Genomic DNA, 24,159 nt, shown 5'->3' with positions numbered 1-24,159 from the left:
GTTTTGTACCTGCCTGCATATTCACCCTTCCTCAACCCAATAGAGGAGTTTTTCTCTGCCTGGTGGTGGAAAGTGTTTGGTCACCACCCACATGACCAAATGTCTCTTTTGGAAGCCATGCGTGCCGGATGTGAGGACACGAGTCCAGAGGACTGCCAGGGATGGATAAGGCACTCCAGAAGGTTCTTCCCCAGGTGCATGGCAAGAGAAAACATTAGATGTGATGTTGAAGAAAACCTGTGGCCTGATGCTAGAGAGAGGCAGGATTAGCCCCTCAATTATTTGTTCAAATTACAGTATGTACTTTTAGTTTCTACCTTTTTTTTCTCATTACTGTAATTCCGTAAATTACTACAGACTATTGAAGCAAACTGCTCATTTTTATTTACCTTAAAGAATTGTTATGTTCTAAAAATTGTAATAAATCATGTGAAAGAATGTCACTCTTTTCTTTGAAGAAAATATTACTTTGTATGAAGTCACTGAAATTGTTCAAACTGTAAAGATGAAAAGTTTGTATTTTCTGTATTGGTGTTTGATGCTAGTGTTTTTACTCTCAGTGTGTTCTGAGTGACAGTGTGTGTTATCTCAGTGAGGGTTGTGCATAGTGTTTGGCTGCACTGAGCGTGTTTTGAGCCATGTGTTAAGAGTTGTGTTGCTTGGAATGAGTTTTGCAGGTGATATGAACTGTTTAGCTCAGGTGACTGTTGGTAGTGCAGACTGTAGTTAGAGTTTTGCACATGTGACTCCAGTTGTGCCCACTGTCGTTTAGCAATCGAAAAAAACTGTAAACCTTTGGACTAGTAACCAAAAGGTTGCAAGATCAAATCCCAGAGCTGACAAGGTAAAAATCTGCCCCTTATCAACTCTTATAGAGGTAAAGAAGCTCAAACTGTCACGCCTCCTCCCGCTCGAGGACACCAGGCACTCCAGCATTACGCACTCCTGCCACCATCAGTACGCACACCTGCCTTCCCCGTCACGCGCATCAGTGATTATTAGCAGTCAACCCACTGTTTCTCGACCATCATTGAAAATAAGAATTTGTTCTTAACTGACTTGCCTAGTTAAGTAAAGGTAAAATAAAAACATTCATAGAAGTGGCAAGACTGATCATCACTCAAGGGCCTTGGTCAAAAGTAGTGCTCTAAATAGGGAATAGGATGCCATTTGGGTCACAACAGATCTCTCTGAGAGGTAAAGGAGCTGAGACAATGTCTGGTGCTCCAGAGCAGACTAACAGACTATAAAGGTTTTAAAACTATGACATTTACTGTCATTTCTGAGTAGTGTCTAGACTGACAGCTCTTCGTTCATTGAGATTATCAAATCTTATAGAGGTAAACGAAGCTCAAACTGTCATGCCTGCTCCCGCTCTTCCCCCCTAGCGCTTGAGGACACCAGGCTCTCCAGCATTACGCACTCCTGCCTCCATCAGTACTCACACCTGCCTTCCCCATCACGCGCATCAGTGATTATTGGACTCACCTGGACTCAAAAACCTCTGTCATTACCTCCCCTATATCTGTCTGTTCCACCGCTGTGTTCCCTACTTCAGCATTGATTGTCATATGTCCTTGTATACCCTTGTATACAGTGCTGACACTGTTCCTGTCTTGTTCCATATCTGTTCCAATTAAATGTTTGACTCCTCGTACCTGCTCCTATACTCCAGCGTCGGTCCTTACAAGAACATCACATCCTTATTCTCTCTCAGACTTTAAGCAACAGACCTCTCTGTATCAAGGATTCTCTTCTGATTTCCTCTGGAGGTGAGAGAAGGGACTTCAAAGAGCCTATATTAATACTAGGCTTCAAATACTTTGTCCTTCTAACTGAATGACAGAAAGCGGACGAAGCACATAGGCTACACACGGAATGGATGGCAGACAAAACATCAAACCGTCGGTCGCCTACCTATACTAGCTAGGTAGCTAGTTAGGCCTAGCTATCTATAGGCCTAAAATATAGAAAGCATGATGATGATAACTAGTATAGAGTAATGTAGTGTCTAAGGCTAAATTGTCATACATTCTTCTTCTATACCACAGATTTCCACAAGGTCTCAGACTCCAGGATGGAAAATGCTTACAAGAAAGAAACACATGAAGACAGAAACTACTAGAGTGTGTATTTCTCACATGGATGGCACATTCAGAAACTGATGATTAGATTGTAAGGATGGGTAACATACTTTGTAGGTACACTATAATTACAAGTACTTCTCAAGATACAGTTTATTTTAACTAGCTAAATCCTGTGTACATTGTACTTATGCAAACATTACATGTACTCTGTGGTGCATTAGTGTGTTTATTTTTCACGTGGATGGCGCTTTCAGAAGCTGACGATTAGATTGTCAGGATGGGTAACGTACTTTACAGGTACGTACTCTATATTTACAAGTCGGTACCCTTCAAGCTATACTTCATTTTAACTAGATAAATCCTGTGTAACACCTAGTAATTACTTATGCAGATATTATATGTACTCTGTGGTGCATTCGTGTGTTTATTTTTCACTTGGATGGCGCTTTCAGAAGCTAACGATTAGATTGTCAGGATGTGTAACGTACTTTGTAAGTACACTATATTAACAAGTAAGTCCCCCTCAAGATACACTTAATTTTAACTAGCTAAATACTGTGTGACAACTAGTAATTACATTGTACTTATGCAAATATTACATGCAGCATACCACCCTGCATACCACTGCTGGCTTGCTTCTGAAGCTAAGCAGGGTTGGTCCTGGTCAGTTCCTGGATGGGAGACCAGATGCTGCTGGAAGTGGTGTTGGAGGGCCAGTAGGAGGAACTCTTTCCTCTGGTCTAAAAAAATATCCCAATGCCCCAGGGCAGTGATTGGGGACACTGCCCTGTGTAGGGTGCCGTCTTTCGGATGGGACGTTAAACCGGTGTTCTGACTCTCTGAGGTCATTAAAAATCCCATGGCACTTATCGTAAGAGTAGGGGTGTTAACCCCGGTGTCCTGGCTAAATTCCCAATCTGGCCCTCTAACCATCACGGTCACCTAATCCCCAGTTTACAATTGGCTCATTCATCCCCCTCCTCTCCCCTGTAACTATTCCCCAGGTCGTTGCTGCAAATGAGAATGTGTTCTCAGTCAACTTACCTGGTAAAATAACGGATAAATAAATCACTAAAAACATGTACTCTGAGGTGTACTAATGTGTTTATTCTCCCACTTGGATGGCACTTCCAGAAACTTAAAAAATGACGGCCAGGTTGTCAGGATGGGTAATGTACTGTATAAGTACACATTAGTTACATGTAAGTACCCTGCAAGATACACTTGAATTAGCTGAATCCTGTGTTACAACTAGTAATTACATTGTACTTAGGCAAACATGACATGTACTATGCTTAGAAATAGAGTTGTTACAGTTAATTATAATACTTGTTACAGTGTAATTAAAATGTAATAAGGATCCCTTGAAAGGAAGTGTTACAGTCACTTTATCTTTATCTGCATACACAGGGCCTGGTACATGTTGAACATGAAAAGTTATTAATAAACAAATTAGGCACATTTGGGCAGTCTTGATACAAAATTTTGAACAGAAATGCAATGGTTTGTTTGATTAGTCTAAACCTTTGCACATACATTGCTGCCATCTAGTGGCCAAAATCTAAATTGCACCTGGGCTGGAATAATACATTATGGCCTATCTCTTGCATTTCAAAGACGATGGTACAAAAAAAATACAAAAGAATGGTTGTTTTTTTCTTTGTATTATCTTTTACCATATCTATTGTGTTATATTCTCCAACATTCCTTTCACATTTCCACAAACTATGCAAAATATGCATATCCTTGCTTCGGGGCCTGAGCTACAGGCAGTTAGATTTGGGTACGTCATTTTTGTCGAAAAATGAAGTAAAATCTTGCATAATTTGGTCAGCTGCGTGATTAACTTCTGGGTCTATACATGTTAGAAATTGGGAGTTTACACGGTCCACCCTCACAAAATTAAACTCTCAGCCAAAGCATTTATTTATTGGTCAAACATACCTTATTTCAAATATCCCCCCGTTTGCACCATTACCACACCAATTGTTGCCTTTAAAATGACAGATAACATGCCATGAATTTTACAACAAATTAGTTTGCAGCCCAGTCATGCTGACTGACGTGTTCTTGTGTGTTTTCATGTTGGTTTAAACTGCCTCTACCATTCAGGAAGCCATGATTGAGTAACCACACACACACACGCTTAAACTACCACTGTCAATCTCTGGGTATAAATCACAACTGCATGGCCACAAACTCCCTTTGGAGCCTTTGGGTATATGTTCCCGGGTAACTGGACACACAAACCTGTACCATCAACACCATAACAACGATAATGACACGACACCCACCAACAACATCCTTTTAACATCAGCCATTTATTTATTCCCTCTGAAGTTTCAAGTTTTAATGTCACATGCACAAGTCCAGTGAAATGCCTTTCTTGCAAACTCAAAATCCAACAATACAATGATGAATAGAAATGTAATACTAGAAAAAAACACACGAGAAATAAAAAGAAACATGAAGAACACAATAAGTAGGCCTAAGTGGGTAATCATACTATATACAGGGTCAGTTCCAATACCATATTGTAATGTTCAGGGATACTGGAGTGATGGAGGTAAAGTGCATTCGGAAAGTATTCACACCCCTTGACATTTTCCACATTTTGCTACATTACAGCCTTCTTCTCAAATTTGTTTTTCTTCAACAATCTACACACAATAACATTATGATAAAGCGAAAACATGTTTTTAGAAATGTTTTCAAATATGTGTGTTGAGTCAGTAATGTATGTGCATATTTATGTCTGAAGGAGCCAATGGAGGCTCCTCAGATGAGGAAGGGGAGGATCATCCTCCTCAGTGGATTTCATAATAACAAAAATTGTAAAACATTAAAATAGTTATCCTTTTTAGATAAAACTATACTAAATATAATCACGTCACCAAATAGCTAGCTTTCTGTCCTCCTCTGGCTACATTGACTTCAATACAAAACCTAGGAGGCTCATAGTTCTCACCCCCTTCCATAGACTTACACAGTAATTATGTCAACTTCCGGAGGATATCCTCCAAACTATCAGAGCTCTTGCAGCATAAACTGACATGTTGTCCACCAAATCAAAGGATCAAATAATTAATATAGTACTGAAAGCATAAGCTACAGCTAGCTAGCACTGCACTGCATAGAATATGGTGAGTAGTTGACTCAAAGAGGGCGAAAGACAATAGTTTAACTGTTTTGAACAAATTAATTTCTTCCAAAATGAAGAAGCAAGAAAGCAATATAAATATAGAGAAATTGTAATTTTTTCAGTTTCACTTACTTAGCTAGCAAATGCAGCTAGCTAGTTTAGCCTGATCAAACAGAGGGATGCTATGTTAGCTAGCTGGCTGTGACTATCCAACACAACACTGGAACTCTTCCAAGGCAAGGTAAACTTTTGGTTTGACTAATTTATTGCCACCGGGGCCCACCGGTGTAACTGCTAAATGACTGTACACTGTAATGTTATTGTATGCTTGTAGCGGGTTTACTAACGCGTTAGTTCTATTAGCTATGCTGACTATGACATTACTTTAGCTAATATGGTAACCACGATGTAGGCTGTGTGTAGCGGTTTGGCTTGGAAAGGTTTTATCGACTTGTCACATACAGCTGTTTTGTTGTGCATTGAAGTCCACAAGCGGAGGGAAGACGTGAGAGGAGAGTGCATGGATGCAAGAAGGAATACAACATGGCTGTGTGTTTACGCGTGGTCATGGGTGTATTCAATCCACCGATTCTGTTGAAAAACGTTTCTTAAACGGAAGAAAATGGAACAAAACAGGGATAAACATACTTTAATTTGTCCAATAGAAACTCTTGTTTGCAACTGTTGGACTAACGATTACATCCTATATCAGCTAGATGCAAGGCGGTATTGAACGTCACTGTCTGTCACCTCAAATTTGTCTCTCAACCTGTGTGCACCTACGTTGTATACTTTGATTCATAGCCTAGGTTGTAGCAACCTTATGGGTATAGGGAAATTGTAGTATCATGTAGCAGCCTAAACCTATCGCTGTTACATTGAACTGGGTGAATGGAATATGAATGACAGTCATCCAATATGTTGTAATAGAAATAAAGCCATGCTCATGAAGAAAAATTGTCCTCCCTCATCTTAAACTGCACTAACCGCCACTGGAGTGAGCAGATGGAGTGAGTATGTGTGTGAGTGTGCAGGGTCAAGTGGATGTGCATAGAGACAAAACTACAAATAAAAGATCAATAAAGATACAAGGTTAATGTCATTACTGCTATCTCACTCTGTCCTTTTCACTGTTTCCCCTCTTCTGTCCTTTCTCTCTCCCTAAGAGACCTCTTATTTGCTGCCTCCTACCATCTGATCTCCCCTAAAATTCCATGTCACAGCTAGGGCTGAGACATTTTGGCAGCCGGCCTCACGGTAATTGACGGTTAATTAACATAAACATGTTTAGCATCTCCAGGCATCCACGCATACAAGCCAGTGATGCATGCCTTTGGGACACCTACGTTTAAAAAAAAGTCTAATGAATCAATTTAATATACGCCATCATAATAAATCCATCATTTATTTTAGTCAGGTCTAAAGAAACATGATATTAAGAAAATGTATTTCAGGAGATCAGAATATGAGTTGGCCTACTGTATGTTAGTTATCTGGCTATGCTCCATGCCATAGTGTCACGTTCGTCATAACGAGGAGACCAAGGAGCAGCGTGATAAGAATACATACTTCTTTTAATGAAGAATAAACACTGAACAAACTATACAAAACAAAAAAACGAACGTGAAGCTATGCGACACGAGTACTGACAGGCAAGTACACATAGACAATAACCCACAAAACCAAAATGGAAAATGGCAATCTAAATAGGATCCCCAATCAGAGACAACGATAAACAGCTGTCTCTGATTGGGAACCAATTCAGGCCACCATAGACCTACATATACCTAGACATACCAAAACCCCATAGAATTACAAAAAACCCTAGACAAGACAAAAACACACATACCACCCTCGTCACACCCTGACCTAAACAAAATAATAAAGAAAACAAAGATAACTAAGGTCAGGGCGTGACAGTACCCCCCACCCCCCCAAAGGTGCGGACTCCCGGCCGCAAACCTAAACCTATATGGGAGGGTCTGGGAGGGCATCTAACCTCGGTGGCGGCTCTGGTTCTGGACGCCGCCCCCCTTCTTTACCCTCAGTCCGCTCTTGTAGCACTGACCCCTGGATCATCACCGGAGGCTCTGGACTGCGGATCCTCGCCGTAGGCCCCGGGCTGGGGACCCTCGCTGCGTGGATCATCGTCGGAGGCTCTGGACTGCGGATCCTCGCCGTAGGCCCCGGGCTGGGGACCCTCGCTGCGTGGATCATCGCCGGATGTTCTGGACTGGGAACGGTCGCTGGAGACCCCGGACTGGGGACTGTCGCTGGAGGTTCCCGGACTGGGTACCGTCGCCGGACGCTCTGGACTGGGTACTGTCGCCGGACGCTCTGGACTGGGTACTGTTGCCGGATGCTCTGGACTGGGTACTGTCGCCGGACGCTCTGGACTGCCGAGGCGCACTGTAGGCCTGGTGCGTGGTGCCGGCACTGGTGGTACCGGGCTGGGGACACGCACCTCAGGGCGAGGAGCAGGAACAGGGCATACTGGACTGCCAAGGCGCACTATAGGCCTGGTGCGTGGTGCCGGAACTGGTGGTACCGGGCTGGGGACACGCACCTCAGGGTGAGTGCGAGGAGCAGGAACAGAGCGTACTGGCCCTGGAGGCGCACTGGAGGCCTGGTGCGTGGTGCCGGAACTAGTGGTACCAGGCTGAGGACACGCACCTCAGGGCAAGTGCGGGGAGGAGGAACAGGGCGTACTGGACCCTAGAGGCGCACTGGAGGCCTGGGGCGTGGTGCCGGCACTGGTGGTACCGGGCTGGGGACATGCACCTCAGGGCGAGTGTGGGGAGGATAAACAGGACGTACTGGACTGTGGAGGCGTACTGGAGGTCTGGAATGTAGAGCTGACACAACCCGTCCTGGCTGGATGTTTATTTTCGCCCTACAAATGCAGGACGCTGGCACAGGACGTACTGGGCTGTGTAGACTCATCGGAGACACAGTACGCAATGCCGGCGCAGGATATCCTGGTCCAAGGAGGTACACTGGATACCAGGAGCGCTGAGCCGGCACCCTCCTTCCTGGCTGGATGCCCATTCTAGCCCGGCCAATGCGAGGAGCTGGAAAAGAGCTCACCGGGCTAGAATAGCACTAGAGACACCGCATAACACGGTGCTTGACCAGTAACACGCTCCCCACAGTAAGCACGAGGAGTTGGCTCACGTCTCCTACCTGACTCAGCCAATCTCCTCGTTTTCCACCCCCCAAAAAAAATATTGGGGCTGCCTCTCGGGCTTCCGTGTACCTTCATGTCGTCGGGGTTCCTCTATTCTCCGGTATTTTTCCTCGTAGTGGACACAGCCGGGGGAGTATGCCATCCTAGAGTTGGAGGCAGCGAAAGCGGAACGTGATACTCCCAGGGTCCTGCTCCATCTAGTATCTCCTCCCAGGTCCATTTCCCCATTAAGCGCTGTTCCTCCTTTTCAGCGTGATAAGAATACATACTTCTTTAATGAAGAATAAACACTGAACAAACTATACAAAATGACCGGGACGCTATGCGACATGAGTACTGACAGACAACTACACATAGACAATAACCCACAAAACCAAAATGGAAAATGGCAACCTAAATAGGATCCCCAATCAGAGACAACGATAAACATCTCTCTCTGATTGGGAACCAATTCAGGCCACCATAGACCTACATATACCTAGACATACCAAAACCCCATAGAATTACAAAAAAACCTAGACAGGAAAAAACACACATACCACCCTCGTCACACCCTGACCTAGCCAAAATATTAAAGAAAACGAAGAACTAAGGTCAGGGCGTGACACATAGGCTGTAGGCTTGTTCATTTAGCTGACAAGATATGCTTATAAGTCCGCACCATCATTTTTCTTTTATATGATTTTATAGTAAGAAGAACATAATACTGAACAAAAATACAAAAGCAACATGCAACAATTTCAGTTACAGTTTATATGAGGAAATCAGTCAATTTACATAAATTAATTAGGCCCTAATCTATGGATATCACATGACTTAGCAAGGGCGCAACCACGAGTGGACCTGGCAGGGCATACGCCCACCCACTTGGGAGCCAGGCCAGGGAGCCAGGCCCACCCACTGATGTGGAGGTCCTGGGCTGGCGTGGTTGCACAGGCCAGGCAAATCAGATATACGTATGCATTTTTCCATAGGCATACAAAATTACAGATGGAAATACTATGCCACTTTGTTTACAACAAATACTTCTCAAACAATCCCGCAGGTGTACCATCACTCATTCATATATCCTTATGTACATATTCTTTATCCCCTCACACTGTGCAAGACTGATGTTGGAGGTCCTGGGCTGGCGTGGTTGCTAACCATGTGTCTGCAAATAAAATTTGATTTATGAGGCCGGTAGGACGTACTGACAAATTCTCTAAAACAACGTTGGAGGTGGCTTATGGTAGAGAAATGAACATTAAATTCTCTGGCAACAGCTCTGGTGAACATTCCTGCAGTCAGCATGCCATTTGCACACTCCCTTAAAACTTAAGACATCTGTGGTATTGTGATGTGTGACAAAACATTTTTCACATTTTAGAGTGGCCTTTTGTCTCAAGTACAAGGTGCACCTGTGTAATGATCATGCTGTTTAATTGCATGCTGTTTAATTGTGTATTGCCGCTTTCCATGTTGTCTGTTGTCTGTAGCTTGTGAGGTGTGGAAACACTTTGTTGCTTTTATGGATTTTGTCTTGTTGCGATATGTTGCTCTGTCTGTATGCTATGTCTTGCCTGTTCTATGTTGCTCTGCGTGTGCTCACTGCTCATTGATTGTCTGTATTGTAATCGTTTTTAATAACCTGCCCAGGGACTGCTGTTGCAAATTAGCCAGCTTGCTAAAACCATCACTTTTACTGAAATGTTGATTAATGAGCACTGTCCCTGTAAAAATAAAATAAACTCAAACAGCTTCTTGATATGTCCCACCTGTCAGGTGGATGGATTATATAGGCAAAGAAGAAATGCTCACTAACAGGGATGTAAACAAATCTGTGCACAACATTTGAGAGAAATAAGCTTTATGTGCATATAGAACATTTCTGGAATCTTTTATTTCAGGTCATGAAACATGGGGAAAACACTTTACATGTGGCATTTATATTTTTGTTCAGTATAATTGAATGTAGCTAAATAAAATAGAAAGGATATTTTTCTCATTATGGAGAGAGTGAGAATTTGAAGTGGCTATGTTGAGCGTAAAAGTTTGAAACAGGCCTATGCTAGATTGAGATATTTGGCAGCTTTAGTTGTGAATAATACAAATATATATATATGGGCCATTCTCCTTTTTTTTTGTTCTTTTTTTTTTTGCATATTAGTAAAGACAAGATTAAATTGAGAACAGTCTGAAAATATGATCACTTGATGAGAACAGCTGTGCAGCCTGAGGCAAGGAACAGAGCGCAAACCATCAATAGCCTATAGTCGTGCCACGCAGCCCATAAAATGTACAGGGGTAGGGGGAAAAAGACATGTCATCTGTATGCACTGGAATAGTGAATTGAGGCCATGTGCTTTTCCATCGGTCCGTTTTGTTGGCTACTGTGGTTTTATAGCGATCATGTGCTTAATATGAGCAGCTGAGAAATAAATACACTATATATACAAAAGTATGTGGACTCCCTTGCAAATTTGTGGATTCGCTATTTCATCCACAACCATTGCTGACAGATGTATAAAATCGAGCACACCGTCATGCAATCTCCATAGACAAACATTAGCAGTAAAATGGTGTGGCTGAATGGAAGCAAGTCCCCACAGCAATGTTCCAACATCTAGCAGCAAAGGGGGGACCAACTCCTTATTAATGCCCATGAGATGTTCGACAAGCTGGTGTCCACATACTCTTGGTCATGTAGTGCATAAGAACACTTTTTTTCGCCCCATGCATCAACCACTGTTTGAGGAGCATGCTCTCGCTGCCAGACAGGTGATATTCCGCCCCAACTCTGTATGTCATGGCTCTCCAAACTTGTTCCTGCAGCTACCCATGCTTAATTTGGGAAACCAAGTGAAATCTATTCAGGAAAATCGCAACAAAACATATTTCACTAAACTGTTCACATCCCGTTAACACGCTCGAGAAAGGAATAATGGAGACCGAGAAGGAGATGGAAACTCATGGTGGTGAGATATTCTTTATCGCTAAAGGTAATGTGTCACCCATTTCATTATGAAAATATTAACAATTCCCTATTATTAGGCTACAACAGCATGGCCTAAGGCTATGCGTTCTCTCCCAGATTTATGGATACACATTTTGGAGTGTAGCATAAGGTAACCAGTCCATCCCGTATGCATAATAATACAGTCCACACTCAAAAACTATTACTCAAATTAGTTTAATTTTGGAGTATAGGCTAGACCAATTATGTATGAATATGCATAAGCTCTAATATGCATTTGGTGTTTTGAATTAATCATCACCTTAGAAAACACTGTCCATTTCATTGTGTTAGGCTTTGAAACAACACCACAACAATCAGGTTTTACACTGTTTCAAAAACGGCTGTTGAACTTGTTTCTTTAAATTGATCATCACAGTGAGGTGAGTTTTAAAATTATGATAGGCCTACTGTTTTGACAATAAGTGTTTGATGTGACTTTCGATTGCATTTGCATTGATGGTTAGAGGGACAGTAGGCCATTAGGATCTGATGGTCATTAGCAAATTGGGTACTACCAAAGCATGTTCAGAATGCATAAAAGGAGACTACCGTGATTACGTGGAATTTTACTGCGGTCATGACTGGTGTGGTGGTAGTAAGGTTACTGCAACAGCCCCAGTCACAGCCAGTATGTTGTCTTCCTCCAGAAACACCAGCTCTAACGGATTAACACTGGGAATCCATGGGGAAATGGGAGGGCAGTGGCGACCCGTCTTTCAGGGCAGGTAGGGCAGAGCCTACATCACTGCAAAATGTACTAGTAGAACCCGAAAATTCAAGCCCTTTGGGTGCTGCCATAGAGTTACATTAGAAGTGCCCATCCAAGATGGCTCAAGGTCATTGCCCACAGATAAAATTACGTCAAATCACATTATATCTACCGTAGCTTTAATTGGACATACTTTCGAAATCTTAGCTAGCAAGCTAGCAATCATCATCATGAATCAAGTCGACAATCTACTGGCAAATCCTTTTCAATCCTTGTCATATAACGAGAAATTATAGATCAAATGTATCGGTGCTCATCGGCCATTGGACATAAACATTACACAAGTTGGAAATCACAAATTCAACAATCAGTGGTTTGAAAGGAATCAGTGGCTAACTGCAAGCAATCACTATCCTGCTATTCAGGTGAGTGGGTGTGGGGTTCAAGTCTGGGTTTAAGGGTCTCTTTTTCAAGCTTAAAAGGTTGAACATTCAACACCATGGGCTATAAAAGATTGAATACATTGGCCATACTGCCAATCCAGCATGACTTTTGCAGCGTTCAAAACAACTGGAAACTCGGAACTGCAAAATCTCAGACTTCAGTGAGTTCAAGACAATGAATAAAAAAAGAGCTCCAACTAGGAAAATAAGTTTTGAATGGTCATCCAACTCGGTATTCCATGTCGGGAACTTGGGGTCTCTTTCTAGAGCTCTGACCTGAAGATCACTGCCATCATAATTCAACCTTGTTTTTTCTGAGTTCCGAGTTGTCTTGAAAGCACCATAAATCCAAAGAATGCCAGACTGATGACGTTTAATGACAAAATTTGCCCACGAAGGACCGTCGCGCCACCTTCCTGTTCAAGTGAACACAGCACAAGGTGATTCCAAAAATGTATTGTATGCTGCTGCATAAACAATGTAATATGCCTGCAAGATATGTATACCGTTGCTAAGAAATTCATACTATGTTGTGTAGTAAGCTGTTAGTAGCCAATGTGCCTCACCCTAATAATTTGGTCCCTTTCCCCCTCATAACTTAGCCTACTATTCTGACTTGGTGGTGCCAATGCAGCCTATAGCCTGTTTTAGATAAATGTAATCATAGAATATTGCAAGAGCTTTCATTGTCTGCTTATATGCCACCTTTATTAATCCTATGGTTCTGACTTGGTGTACAGAGAGAACACTGTAAGAATGGCCCATGTTCTGAATTCTGTCACTGTACATTTCCAAAGTGCTGAAAAAATAGTTATATTGACTATGTCCGTCCTAGCTCGCTCATTAATGTCTTAATCGATTACGGATTGCCTCGTTTCTGCTCATCGTCCTATTAAATGCCTAGTTAAAAAGGTTACATTTTAAAATTAAATATACCATAGTTTGTACATCTCAATTGTCAGTAGAAACCACATTTGTTTAAGCAAGTCAGCCATATCAGCTATGCTTTTTTTGAAAGGCAGTAAATGAGGCTGAATGAACTGTTTCACTGCCAGATAAAGCTCCGCTGATAGCCAAGTGTAGCATTGCTGAAAAAAAAGCTTCTTCTTCAATGATTTTTAACTGCGGTTGGCATCCAATAAATGTTGCATTACCGCCACATACTAGACTGCAGTATAACTCTTTACACTTTGCTTGAAAAATAAACAAATAACCTAAAATCTAACACTACACTCACACCACCAAATCAAAGTTTATTTGTCACGTGCCCCCAATGGTGCGGAAAAAAAAGGTGTGTGTGTAGGTTGTCACGCAGGCCTCTGAAGAGGGAACAAAACACCCAGCTACAACTAAACTCTCCGTGAAGCAAAAGAGATAGGTGCGAGTAAGGATGACAAAAGGCAGAGAATTTACCGTTTACTAGGAATGTATTCCGTCACACGGTAATATGGGGAAAAGGGGCTGGACGGAACCAAAGCAAAGAAAGTAAATCTCAAAGCCTCTCCTATCTTACCTGCCTAACCACTACTTACCTAATTTAGCACCACCTGGTGCCCTAACCAAAATACAGGGGGTGGTCCACCCAGGTCTTAACTAGTGTGCCTAGACAGTGAGATATATATATATATATATATATATATATATGCCCGCGGGCCTCTTGCCTAAGCACTCCCTAGGTGCCTTCCCCTTCCCCCCTGGGAACAAATGAAACAGAATATTATTAACAATGTCACAAACACACTGAGAAACACAGGACATCAAATAGGCTCTGACTGAGCAACAAATGCACACGGAACATACCAAAGCTGCTCCCATCTATAACTAACATAGTACATACCAACTGCCTGAGAAACAACCAACATATGCTATAACCATCAGCCATCAGCCTCCTCTCTCAGCACTCATCTCTCAACAATCATCTCTCAGCAATCATCTCTCAGCAATCATCTCTCAGCAATCATCTCTCAGCAATCATCTCTCAGCAATCATCTCTCAGCAATCATCTCTCAGCAATGACCTCCCAGAAATGATCTCTCTCCTGAACAACAGAACCCTGGCTTTTATAACTGGAGAAGGAGTCTAAAGGGATACAGCTGTAACTTGACGAGGGGGCGGGGTCAGCTCCAATTAGCTGTGGAGTCTAGCAATCAGCTGCTTGGGGGATTTCAGGAAGCCATCTCCTGAAACACACACTCAAATACACAAACTACAACACAGAAACTGGGGAACATAACACGCCCACCACAAAAATTGCAAACATACAATTTGTAATAACAAAAACCAACACATCCCCAGTTAGTAAACCCGTGATAGAGCGTCGGCAACCACATTCGCCGAGCCCTTCACATAAGCTATCTGTACATTATATCCTTGGACAATCAGAGCCCACCGCATAAGGCGGTGGATCTGATTGTACATTTGCTTCAAGAACACCAATGGATTATGGTCCGTGAAGACCATTACAGGCAAGGCACTGGAGCCCACATATACCTCTAATATGGTATATGTGGCTCCAGGCCTATCATAATTTTAAAACTCACCTCACTGTGATGATCAATTTAAAGGAACAAGTTCAACAGCTGTTTGAAACAGTGTAAAACCGGATTGTTGTGGTGTTGTTTCAAAGCTTAACACAATGAAATGGACAGTGTTTTCTAAGGTGAGGATTAATTCAAAACACCATATGCATATTAGAGGTATATGTGGGCCGTGAAGACCATTACAGAAAAGGCACTGGAGCCCACATATACCTCAAAGAACTGTAAGGCAAGAAATAAAGCCAGCGTCTCTTGTTCAATTGTAGAGTACCTTGACTGACACGAGTTGAACTTACGGGAGAAGAAACTGACGGGCCGATCCACTCCGTCTTCATCTTCCTGTAAGAGAACCGCACCCACCCCCACTATACTAGCAACTACCTCCAACTTAAAAGGTTTGTCAAAGTTGGCGGCGGCAAGCACTTGGGCACTACAAAGTAGTGCTTTAGCAGACTCAAAAGCATAGTTACAGTCCTTGGACCACTTAAATGGTACCTTGGGACTAAGCAGAGATGAAAGGGGAGCTACTACTGTCGAGAAATTCTTACAGAGCGTACGATAGTACCCTACCATCCCTAGGAATCTGCACAACTGGCGGCGAGTCGTGGGAGCAGGAAAGGCAACAATTGCTTCTACTTTTCCAGTTACTGGGTGCACTTGACCTTGTCCCACTTGTTTCCCTAAGTAAGTCAGAGTAGCCTTCCCAAACTCACACTTGGCCAAATTGAGGGTTAAAGAAGCATTCTCCAACCGCTGACACACACTTCTCAAAGTGGAGAGATGATCAGATCAAGTAGACGAATGTATCACCACATCGTCTAGGTAAGCAGTACAATTTGGCACATCTGCAAACACAATGTTAACTAGCCGCTGAAAAGTAGCAGGTGCATTACACATGCCAAAGGGCATCACAGTGTATTGTACAAAGTTATCAGGCCGATATGTCAGAAGCTCGAGAGGTCAGAGGCACCAATAACCTTTTAGCAAATCTAACTTACTAACGTAAGCAGCAGAGCCAAGTCTATCAATGCAGTCATCTAAGCGAGGTAGAGGAAAATAATCAGACTTTGTAACTTCATTTACTCGACGATAGTCCATACATAAGCGGGACGTACAGTCAGGCTTAGGAACAAGAATACATGAGGAACTCCAGGAGCTGTTACTGGGTTTTGCCATGTCATTCTGTAATAAATAAGCTACCTCACTTTTCATTACCTCCCTTGTCTTTGCATTAACCCGATACGGATGCTGACGTATAGGAACAGCGTTGCCCACATCCACGTCATGTTCAAAGATGGACGTGCGACTTGGAACGTCCTGAAACACATTGAGAAAACTGTTTATCAATAGGATAAGATCCTTAGTTTGATCGTTATCCAAATGTTACGTTTGAGAGGGTCACTTTTTCAGCATCTCCGAATAAAATAAGCATTCACACTGCTATAACGTATGGCGTAACTCCAACCTGTCTTCCTTATCCTCCTCTAGTTCCCAGCCAGGCGTCAGCACCACCGCAGGCACACTGGAAACGGCGGGCTGGACCGGCTTACCTGAGGAACTGTTTGGAGAATCACGCACATAATATGCTTTCAGCATGTTAACATGACACACACGGGAAGAACGCCTTCGATCTGGTGTCTTTATCACATAATTGGTGTCACTGAGTTTCTTTTCCACAAGATATGGTCCAGAAAAACGTGCCGACAGAGACGAGCCAGGGTTTGGCAACAAAACTAAAACTTGATCCCCTGGTGCAAAAGAACGGCCAACAGCCTTTTTGTCATAATGCAACTTCATGCGTTTTTGAGACTACGAGAGACTTTTGGGCTAACGCACAGGCGGCGTGCAGTCTCTCCCGCATCTTACTGACATAATCCAAAACATTTTTAGGGTCTCTACTGGGTGTCGGAGATAGGATATGCTCCTTCAAAACTTTCAGCGGACCCCGTGTCAGCGGACACAAGGTCAGCAAGGCTGAACCCTAAGGACTTGTGTATCGTTTCCCTTATAGCAAATAGGACAAAGGGCTCCCCCTCATCCCAATCGGTACTGGTATCCATGCAATACTTGCGTAGCATTGCCTTCAGTGTCTGATGCCAGCGTTCGAGAGCCCCTTGACTCTCTGGATGATACGAACTAGAGACCTGATGGGAAATACACAGCGTCTTTGGCACATTTGAAAACATTTTGGACATAAAGTTGGATCCCTGATCAGTTTGGGTTACTTTAGGGAGTCCAAACGTAGAGCAGAACCTTCACCACAGTCTTAGCCGTTATAGTAGGGAATATGAATAGCCTCTGGGTATCGAGTAGCACTACACATTATTGTTAGTAAGAACTGGTTACCTGACCTGGTTTTCGGCAATGGACCTACACAATCAATTATCACTCTTTCAAACGGTTCCCCCACCACAGGAATCGGGCAGAGCGGCGCTCGAGGAACTGTTTGATTCGCTTTCCCAGTGAGTTGACATGTTTTACAAAATTGGACCACGTCAGAGTTCAAACCCGTCCAGAAAAAAATAACGAAGGACTCGGTTATAAGTCTTGGTGATCCCCCAATGTCCGGACCACGCCTGGTCATGGGCGAGTGACAGCACCTGCTGTCGGAACGGTGTAGGAACAACCACTTGACACACTTCACTCCAGTCATTAACGGTGTCATGAGCTGCCTATTTCCGCATCAAAACTCCTGCTTCCATAAAGTAGGCAGTCTCCTTAGTTTTAGCTTCCTCATGGAAATTATCGAAGCAAAACACTTCAAAGACGGGTGTCTCCCTTTTGACATTCAATCACCTTCTCGGGGGTGACAGACAAAAGAATGTCATGTAATTGGGGCGCGATTTCGCTTTCCCCTGCCTTAGTTTTTACGAGGCTAAAAACTGTCGGTCTTGCAGGAGGAATACTCTGTGCATTGTCTTCTACCTCAACATTCTCAAAAATGGAACTAGCCAAATCCACCACATCTCTTAGCTTGCGAGATTGTGCCCTTGTTAACGCACAAGCAGGAAAAACATGTGGAAATGCTTGAACCAATTTCTCATCTGCAATTCTGATTTCTGGGTTGTCTACTACCTCTAACACAGGAGTGACGTTACCAACAGCAATATCATTCCCTAGTAGCAATGTGACTACTTTTACTGGCAGCGTAGGCACTACACCAACACGGAAACGTCCTGATACCAAGTCTGACACTAAGTGGACCCAGTGTAATGGTACAGGTACGATTTTTGTCTTTATCCCCTGTAATATGACATGCGAGCCACAATACGTTTCAGGAGACCAGGGTAAAGCATCAGTAACGATTACTGACTGCGCCGCCCCGGTGTCTCGTAAGATTTGGATAGGCTTTTGATCAGCTTGTTCTCCTGTTAAGGAAACACAACCGGCAGAGATAAACGGAGCATAGACAGGATCCGGTTTCTCAAATGCTGAATCAATAACTCGATCCAATGGATGAGCCTAAGACTTGATTGACTAAACTCAAACTTTTCATTTTTGGGGACGGTGACGGGGACTGTTTCGGTTTATTTTTCAAAACTGGGCAGTCCGCAATCACGTGACCCTTTTGGTGACAGTAAAAACATTCACGGATTTCAAGGAAAGGCTTAGGGTTGTCAGAGGAAAAGCGACCTGAACGAGGAACTGATGACGTAATCGTCTGGCCTTCAAAACGAGGCGCACCAAAGACAGTCTTGTGTGTCAAAGCGTACTCATCTGCCAAATGAACTACAATTCTACCTGGGAGGCTGCTTTTAAAGTCCTCCAACAGCATCAACTCCCGAATATCAGCAAAGGTGTTAGCTTTGCTGGCTGAACACCAGCGATTAAACAGAGACTCTTTGTCCCTTGCAAACTCAACAAAAGTATGGTGAGATGTTTTCTTGTGGTTCCTGAAGCCCTGCCTATAAGCTTCAGGCACCAACTCATAAGTCCGCAAAACGGTAGTTTTAACTGTATCGTAGTGTAAACTGTCTTCCAGGGAGAGAGCAGCTACTACTTTCTGGGCTTTCCCAGACAATTTACATTGCAACAGGAGCGGCCAAACCTCGAGTGATCAATGCAGTGCAGCGGCCACGGCTCAAACGCAGAGAAATAGGCATCAACTTCCGACTCTCGGAATGGAGGGACTAAAGCTATATTTCTACTTACATCAAAGTGGACGTGATGAGTGGACGTGATGATAAGCAGCTTGTGGAGTCGCACTGGAGCCAGCGTCTAGCTCCAGTTGTCGGATCCTCACCTCCTTGTCGGCTTCTATTTTCCTAATTTCATGTTCAAAATTCATCTGTCTCTCTTTATCTTTTTGCTCCATTTCTAAACGGGCCAGCCTCACCTTGAAGCAGCGGAGCTAGCAACCCCTTCCTCCGGTCCTCCGACTTGGCATCGTCTACCTGTCACGTCCTGACCATAGTTTACCTATGTTTTGAAGCAGAAGATAAAGGATCGAGGCAGGTGTTCGTCATTGGAGCAATGTAGCCTGGGTTTCAATTGTTCCTGTCTATGTGGATAGGCTGAGCAACCCCTTCCTCCGACTCTCCTGTCCTCCAAGCAGCGTGTGGCATCGGTGGGAGGAAATCCTCAGGGGAGTGTAACCGCACTAAGGTGCAGCGGGAGAAGAAACAACAGGAACAGCCCAAGGAGGAGTACAGTATGGAGTATACTACTTGGGAGGAGATCGACAGGTGGGCAGCCGACCCAGGGAGAGTGCCGGAGCCCGCCTGGGATTCGCTGGAGCAGTGCGAGGAGGGTTACCGTAGAATGGAGGCGGTGAAAGCAGAGAGGCGCTGGTATGAGAAGGCAGCACGGCGACGCGGATGGAAGCCTGAGAGGCAGCCCCAAAAATGTCTTGGGGGGGGGCTAACAGGGAGTATGGCTACGCCAGGTAGGAGACCTGGGCAGACTCCCTGTGCTTACCGGGGGGCTAGAGAGACCGGACAGGCACCGTGTTATGCAGTGGTGCGCACGGTGTCTCCAGTGCGGGTGCATAGCCCGGTGCGGTATATTCCAGCTCCGCGTGTCTGCCGGGCTAGATTGAGCGTCGAGCCTAATGCCATGAAGCCGGCTCTACGCAGCTGGTCCCCAGTGCGTCTCCTTGGGCCGGCTTACATGGCACCAGCCTTGCGCTCGGTGTCTCCGGTTCGCCTGCATAGCCCAGTGCGGGCTATTCCACCTCGCCGCACTGGCAGGGCGACCGTGAGCATTCAACCAGGTAAGGTTGGGCAGGCTCGGTGCTCAAGAGCTCCAGTGCGCCTGCACGGTCCGGTTTTTCCAGTACCACCTCCACACCCCAGCCCTCCGGTAGCAGCTCCCCGCACCAGGCTTCCTGTGCGTGTCCTTGGCCCAGTACCACCAGTGCCAGTACCACGCATCAGGCCTACAGTGCGCCTCGCCTGTCCAGCGCTGTCGGAGCCCTCCTCCTCTCCAGTGCTGTCGGAGTCTCCCGCCTGTTTAGCGCTGTTAGAGCCTTCCTTCTCTACAGCGCTGCCGGAGTCTCCCGCCTGTTCAGAACTGCCAGTCTGCATAGAGCTGCCAGTTTGCAAGGAGCTGCCAGTTTGCAAGGAGCTGCCAGTTTGCATAGAGTCTACCAGTCTCCTCTCCTTGCAATGAGAAAATTAGTTCTCTCACTAAACCCTCCCTGACTAGCACCAAAAGCTCAGCCTTTAGGGCTTTCTCAAGGAAAATGAATCCATAATGGTCATATGTATATACTGTATTCTATACTATTCTAAATAAATAAAACAACAGTAAAAAGACATTTGAAAAAAGAGTAGCAAGCTATATACAGACACCTGTTAGTCAGGCTTATTGAGGTAGTATGTACATGTAGGTATCGTTAAAGTGACTATTGTCACACGGGACTAGGTGTGTGTGCAGGAATCAGACGCAGAGAGAGAGTAACGGAGTGAAGTGCTTTACTATTGCACATCCAAACTGATAAGCCCAATACAATACAGGGCGCAGGACACTATACCAGACAACCCAAAACCACAGGGTGTCCAGTATAGAAAATAAAATACACTACGACCTAATATGTACACACGTAACAAAAGACAATCCCGCACAAAACAAGGGCGGGTTAAACTACTACATATAGGGAAGCTAATTAAACCAAAATACACACAGGTGAAACTAATAAGACCAAACCAACAGACAAACGAAAAAGGGATCGGTAGCGGCTAGTAGGACTGTGACGATGACCGCTGAGCACCGCCCGAACAGGCAGGGGAGCCAACTTCGGCGGAAGTCGTGACAACTATGCATATATGATGAATAGAGAGTAGCAGAAGTGTAAAAAGAGGGGTTGGCGGGTGGTGGGACACGATGCAGATAGCCTGGTTAGCCAATGTGCGGGAGCACTCGTTGGTCGGGCCATTTAGGTATACATAGTATACGTGAATGTATAGTTAAAGTGACTATGCATATAAGATAAACAGAGAGTAGCAGCAGCGTAAAAGAGGGGTTGGGGGGGTGCACACAATGCAAATAGTCCAGGTAACCATTTGGTTACCTGTTCAGGAGTCTTATGGCTTGGGGGTAAAAACTGTTGAGAAGCCTTTTTGTCCTAGACTTTGCACCCCGGTACCGCTTGCCATACTCCACTACTTAAATATATTTAGTCCTATTTCAGACCAACAACCGGAAAGGATGGGACACCACCACGTAACACACCCTGTAACTCTTCAAATCAAATCTAATTGTATTGGTCACATACTCGTGATTAGCAGATGTTATTGTGGGTGTAGCAAAATGCTTGTGCTTCTAGCTCCGACAGTGCGGTAGTATCTAACAAGTAATATCTAACAAATTACACAACATATACACACAAATCTAAGTAGGAATGAATTAAGACTATATACATATCGATCGATGTCAGAGCGGAACGGACTAAGATACAGTAGAATAGTATAGAATACAGTATAAACATATGAGAGGAGTAATGCAAGCTATGTAAACATCATGAAGTGAATTAGATACCGTTGAAGAGTATTGAAAACAGTATATACATATGAGATGAGCAATGCCAGATATGTAAACATTAAGTGACTAAGATACCGTAGAATAGTATAGAATAATGTATGGAATTACTCAAGTAGTATTTTTCTGGGTAACTTTCACTTTTACTTGAGTCATTTTCTATTAAGGTATCTTTACTTTTACTCAAGTATGACAATTGTGTACTTTTTCCATCACTGCCATGCATCTAAAAAAAAATTATGCTGCCCCACCAATATTTACATACTAAAATCACCACGGAGAGAGAAACACACAGGAAGGAGGCAGGCATCCTACCATACCAATCAACACACAGACCACCAGTGCAGCAGCAGTCTAATGAATACTTATCTTAATCAACAGTCTTCTTTCTTTTGGCCATTAAATTATCCAGCGTCCCAAATTGCACCCTATTCCCTATATAGTGTACTACTACTATCCTATGGGTCCTGTAGGGAATACGGTGCCATTTGGGACAAAAATTTAGTCAAATCTTTTAATTTAGAGAGAAGACTGCACCGCAGGTGGATCACCCCGCTCTGGGCATATAAATCACCAGAGAAAATATGTAATGGCAGCAACACAACAATGCATGCAAGCCCTGTGGTGAATTAAAACCTCTCTGCTGAACGAGACAAAGGCATTGTTTATGTCTGTGGTTGTGGCTCCACACAAGCCACCTGTTCCATTCCGTTCCTCTCTTTCCCTTTTTCTCTCGCTCTCTGTATCTCTCTCAACCTTATCTCCTCCTTCTCTCTCTCTCTCTCTCTCTCTCTCCCCCTTCTCTCACTCCCACCTTTAGTTTTTGACAAACCCTTTACATAGTCCCGGGGGGCATCCCTCTCTTCATTCACCTCTTCAGCTGTGAAATATATTCCGTCACTGTTAAATTCCAAAACCAACTGGCAGGGGAGTCAGATTCCAAGTGTGCAATTTTGGTCTTAGCAAAGCTACATACAGTAGACGGATAGCAAGGCTATATTCGTATTAAGTAGACCAGCAGTTTATCTTTGATACTACGTGACTGTTCACATGACTACATCAAATGAGAACCTGTGAATGGAGCAGTCTACTGAATGAAAGCAATCAACGTTGGTAACATTTTGTCTGCAAGAGTATTTACCCTTACACAGACAGGCTTAATATCCAATATAGAGTATTGATTTCTATCATACATCTGTCAAAAAATCAACAAGTCTCACACCCTGAAGGCCAAGCCCATATCTTCTGGCCTGTAGCTAGTCCATTAAGAAGATCATATGGGCTCTCCTGGGCTCCCATAGTAAATAAGTGGATGTCAGTCTTGCTAATCACACATTTTTTTACTGAATTTGTCCAAGAAAAAGTCAATGAAACAAATATTTAAAGTCCCACCTTCTCAGTAATTGCTATCAGTATTCATATATTTGCCACAAGGAAATTCAAAATGTTGGTGTGGCAACACTGCTGGGCCATTTAGCAGTGACTACCTGATTTAACTTTCCCTTTGGTAAATAACAGTATAACAGTATAAAGGATTTTATGCATTAAATGTAAGTAATTTACATTTCCATGGATGCAAGCTCCTGCCAAGTAATGGCTTCCCTGTGGGTACGGAGCTCCTTACTACAATTATAGCTTCTCATATTTTTTAAGATGTCTCTCTTTACTCTTGCTGTATGTGTAATGAATAGTATCCCTCTTAAAATATGGAAGAACATATCTTAAGATAGTCTACTGTATATACAGTATGTTTGAAACAAATGTTTTCATAGGCTATAAGATTTTGTATAACCCACACTCCCCAACATTGTCCTTTTCCAAAGGCCTTTCTCTGATGGCCAATGGAACAGCAGGATGGGCTTACCAAAAATACCCAATAATATCTGGATGTCAACCTTTTATAAGGTCAACAAAGTGCCCAAGCAGGTGATTGGAGTGTCCCACAGGTCATTTGTTACAGATGAAATGATGACAGGAGAATGAGAGAAATTGATATAGGGATGCAAGCCCTTGCTCGTAGGACCAGCATACATACATAGACAATAGAAAAGTCCTTACCAATACATCGTACCAGCCAG

Source organism: Oncorhynchus clarkii, chromosome 30 (genome assembly GCF_045791955.1).
Source record: "Oncorhynchus clarkii lewisi isolate Uvic-CL-2024 chromosome 30, UVic_Ocla_1.0, whole genome shotgun sequence".
Taxonomy (NCBI): Eukaryota; Metazoa; Chordata; class Actinopteri; order Salmoniformes; family Salmonidae; genus Oncorhynchus; species Oncorhynchus clarkii.
This window is presented reverse-complemented; position numbering follows the sequence as displayed.